Genomic DNA, 4,958 nt, shown 5'->3' on the forward strand with positions numbered 1-4,958 from the left:
TGATCAAGCCCATTGCCAGCGGGGAGAAGGGGGTCATCATATGTTTTCCTAGCCAAGGAAGGGTTTTTGAGGAGGGGCTTAATGGGTAGTTAGATGCCAAGAGCATCACTTTCCCAAGTCAGAGGTATTCAAAACATTGTCCTTCTTCAGCACAGCTAATTCCACTCGCTGGCCTCACCAATTAATTCTGACTGTGATAGTCCTTTGATCCACTAATGTCTGGAAAATCCTTAACAGCCCCGTTGTTTACGGTCTAGGAGTAAAATCTAACTACTGTTCTAAACACAGACAGCTTTTCTGTTGTCTTTTTTAACATGGCCATTGCATAAGGCTTTCCTTCACCGTTTTGGTGCCAAGTTTAGACGTGTCAGTGAGAACAATATCAAGTGTATTAGAAAATTAGCTCAGGATTCAGAGAGACCATTGCAGATGTCAAAAGACATGTTGCTCTTAGCTACATCTTGAGTGCCACAATAAAATGTGGTGCAAGAGAACCTCACAGCGGCTTCAGCCATGAGCCATCAGTCTCTGCATCATCTCAAGGATGTCCGTCAGGGGAGGCTCCGTCCATGTTGGTAGTAGCAGATAAACAAGGTGTGAAATAAGGTCGTGGTCTTGCGATATGAAGGTGGGGATCTGAATCGAGCCCTTGTGGCCAGTTCTCCAGGGTGTGCTTTTGAACAGGGAGTAGCTCTTAGGACTGTCTGAGAAATGGAAATCACATGTGGCAGCATCAAAAAAGAACTGCAGGTAGCTGAGGGACAGAGAGTAAAATGGGCATTAAAAGTGAAGAAGAAGAGGAAGAGGAGGAGGTGGAGATTGGATTTATACCCCACCCTTCACTTGGAGCCTCAGAGCGGCTTACAATCTCCTTCCCTTTCTCTCCCCAGAACAGACACCCTGTGAGGTAGGTGGGACTGAGAAAGCTCTTTCGAGAACTGCTCCTGAGAGAACAGCTCTGAAAGAACTCATAACTGACCCAAGGTCACACCAGCAGCCGCATGGGGAGGAGTGGGGAATCAAACCCGGTTCTCCCAGATTACAGTCTGCACTCCTAGCCACTACACCAAATTGGCACAGGGGCTCTGCCTGTAGAGACGGCATTCTACCATAAGTAGTTCCTTCTGCTGCCCCTCCTATCACTGGCATGATGGACATTTTGCTGATAGGCAATAAGAGCAGCCCTGACCTGGATAGCACAGTCTAGCCTGATCTTGTCAGGTCTCAGAAGCTAAGCAGGGTTAGCCCTGTTAGAATTTGGGTGAGAGACCATCAAGCCATACCAGAACCGCTGTGCAGAGGCAGGCAGTGGCAAACCACCTCTGAATGTCTCTTGCTTTGAAAACCCCATCGAGTCACCATAAGTCAGCTGTGACTTGACTGCAAAAAAGAAAAAAAGGGGGGGGGGAAGCAAGCTCAAAAGAAATATCTGCATAGGTGAGAACAATGCGAACAGAAAACAACCCCAGTGGTCTAGAAATGTTAAGCTGAGAAGTTCTTTAACATGAGAATAAAACGGCTGTTATTGTAATGTCCCTGTACAGATCTATGGTGCAGCCTCTTTTGGAATACTGTGCATAGTCTGGTCACCATATCTCAAAAATGATTCCAGATGAGCTGCATCCAAGAGTACTAAAAGAACTCACGGATGTAATTTCTGAGCCTCTATCTATTCTTTTTGAGAATTCTTGGAGAACAGGTGAGGTGCCAAAAGATTGGAGGCGGGCAAATGTACCCATTTTCAAGAAGGGGGAAAAGGAGGATCTGGGTACCTACCGACCCGTCAGATTGGAGACGGGCAAATGTTGTACCCATTTTCAAAAAGGGGGGAAAGGAGGATCCAGGTAACTACCAACCAGTCAGCTTGATATCTATACCTGGGAAAGTTTTAGAACAAATAATCAAACAGACAGTCCTTGAGCATTTAGAAAGGACAGCTGTAATTACTAAGAGCCAGCATGGGTTTCTCAAGAACAAATCATGTCAGACTAACCTTATCTCTTTTTTTGAGAAAGTTACTACCTTGCTGGATCAGGGGAATGCTGTAGATCTAGTTTATCTTGATTTCAGTAAGGCTTTTGATAAGGTTCCACATAATATTCTTGTTGACAAATTGGAAAAATGTGGTTTGGATCCTATGACTGGCTGACAGATTGCACCCAAAGAGTGCTTGTGGCCCCGGTCACACGAGCAGGAAAATGCAGGGGGGGAGCGTGGCTGTTTGCCCTGGAGCAAAATAACACGCGGCTGCATGGTCAGACATCCCGTAGAGGTCCCGTGGTTAGGGGGGAGGTGCCGATCACAGGACAATCCTGCGGCGGCAAAGAAGCGGCCTCTCTAGCAAAAGGCTCCACAGGTTTAACCCCTTCCAGGTCTGCAGAGGAATGCAAACTGTGTCCTCCATCCGGTCCCCTCCAGGAGGAGCTTCAGCCGGACCGCCCTCCCCCGTTGGGTGCTTGTGCGCATCCCGTGGAGACTTGGGGGGAAAAAACCTTTTAGCAACGGGAAATGGGCGGGCGCCGGATGCCACGACCTACCACCGGAAACGCGATCAGGCGCCCGCCCTTGCGCCGCGGTTTCCGGAAACTAGTACCTCGGAGGTACTAGTTTTTTACCCCGCATCTTCGGCGGGAAGCCTCGAGTTCGCCACGGGAGCTCTACGCTTCCCAGATGTGGCGCTGTTATCACACCTGGAAAATCCGCCTATCTTTCGTCTCTGTAGCGTGGCTAATGCTCTATGTGACCGCAGCCTGTGAATAGTTCCTCATTTTCTTGGAGAGGAGTGACAAGTGGAGTACCTCAAGGCTCTGTCCCAGGATCTGTTTCGTTTGTTCAACATCTTTATCAGTGATTGGGATAAAGAGATAGAGGGAATGCTTATTAAATTTGCAGATGATACTAAATTGGGAGGGGTAGCAAATACGGTAGAAGACAGAATCAGGATACAGGATGATCCTGACAGGCTGTAAAACTGGGCTAAAAGAAATGTAATGAATTTCAATGGGGATAAATGTAAAGTTCTGCATTTAGGTAAGAAAAATGAAATGCATAATTACAGGTTAGGGAAGACTTGTCTTGGCAGTAGTATGTGCAAAAAGGATCTAGGGGTCTTAGTAGACCATATACTGAACATGAGTCAGCAGGCAAATGCAATTTTGGGCTGTATCAACAGACGTATAGTGTCCAGATCATGCAAAGTGATGGTACCACTTTACTCTGCTCTGGTTAGACACCTAGAGTATTGTGTTCAGTTTTGGGCACCACAATTTAAGAAGGATATAGACAAGCTGGAACGTGTCCAGAGGAGAGCAACGAAGATGGTGAGGGGTCTGGAGACCAAGTCCTATGAGGAAAGGTTGAAGGAGCTGGGTATGTTTAGCCTGGAAACGACTGAGAGGTGATAGGATAATCCTCTTCCTGACAGAGCAGTTCTTCTATGGAATAGGCTTCCTTGGGAGGTGGTGGGCTCTTCATCTTTGGAGGTTTTCAAACAGAGGCTAGATGGCCATCTGACAGCAATGCCGATTCTGTGAACTTAGGCAGCTCATGAGAGGGAGGGCAGGAAGGATTGCCTCAGTGCTTAGTTCTTGTGACCCTTTCTTACACGCCCAGGGAAATGCTGATTGCCCCTTTGGGGTCAGGAAGCAATTTTTCTCCAGGCCAGTTTGGCCAGGGATCCTGGAGGTTTTTTTTGTCATCTTCTGGGCATGGAACAGTGGTCACTGTGGGTGTGGAGGGGGAGGTATTTGTGAATTTCCTGCTTTGTACAGGGGGTTGGGCTTGGTGGCCCAGGAGGTTCCTTCCAACTCTTTGATTCTGTGATTCTATGGAAAAGTACATTGCAGAGCTAGAAAAAGTACAGAGGAGGGCAAGCAAGATGATTCAAGAGTTGGAGCACCTTCGCTATGAGGAAAGGCTGAAGGGTCTGGGACCTTTTAGTTTAGAAAAGAGACTACTAAGGGGAGGAGGACATGATAGAGGTTTATAAAATGATGCATGGGGTGAAGAGAGCTGACAACAAGAAATTTTTCTCCCTGTCCCAAAATACTAGAACTCAGGGGCTTCCAATGAAACTGATGGGAACATAAGAACATAAGAGACACCAATGTTGGATCAGGCCAAAGGCCCATCCAGTCCGACACTCGGTGCGTTCAGACGCGGCGTTTCAGCCGGCATAAACTGTACTGGTTGGAACCGGTGCAGTTTATGCCGGCTGAAACCCGATCACACTTACCTCCATTTTGCGGCTCCCATCGGTGTATGCCCGCTCACACGCTGCGGGGGTCGCCGTTGTTTTTTTTTAAACACAGTTTGAGCATGCGCATAGGCAGCCATTCACAGAATGGCCATCTTTGCGCATGCTCAAAACACCCCACATTACATTTAAACTTTAAAGGTAAGGACTTACCTTTAAAGTTTAAAGACCAAACTGGCCTCCCTGAAGTCCCGGACTCCTCCGGATAGTTAAAGTAAGGGCTTTTTATTTGTGAATTTCCTGCTTTGTACAGGGGGTTGGGCTTGGTGGCCCAGGAGGTTCCTTCCAACTCTTTGATTCTGTGATTCTATGGAAAAGTACATTGCAGAGCTAGAAAAAGTACAGAGGAGGGCAAGCAAGATGATTCAAGAGTTGGAGCACCTTCGCTATGAGGAAAGGCTGAAGGGTCTGGGACCTTTTAGTTTAGAAAAGAGACTACTAAGGGGAGGAGGACATGATAGAGGTTTATAAAATGATGCATGGGGTGAAGAGAGCTGACAACAAGAAATTTTTCTCCCTGTCCCAAAATACTAGAACTCAGGGGCTTCCAATGAAACTGATGGGAACATAAGAACATAAGAGACACCAATGTTGGATCAGGCCAAAGGCCCATCCAGTCCGACACTCGGTGCGTTCAGACGCGGCGTTTCAGCCGGCATAAACTGTACTGGTTGGAACCGGTGCAGTTTATGCCGGCTGAAAA

Source organism: Gekko japonicus, unplaced genomic scaffold, assembly GCF_001447785.1.
Source record: "Gekko japonicus isolate JY-2015 unplaced genomic scaffold, Gekko_japonicus_V1.1 scaffold1109, whole genome shotgun sequence".
NCBI classification, from domain to species: Eukaryota; Metazoa; Chordata; class Lepidosauria; order Squamata; family Gekkonidae; genus Gekko; species Gekko japonicus.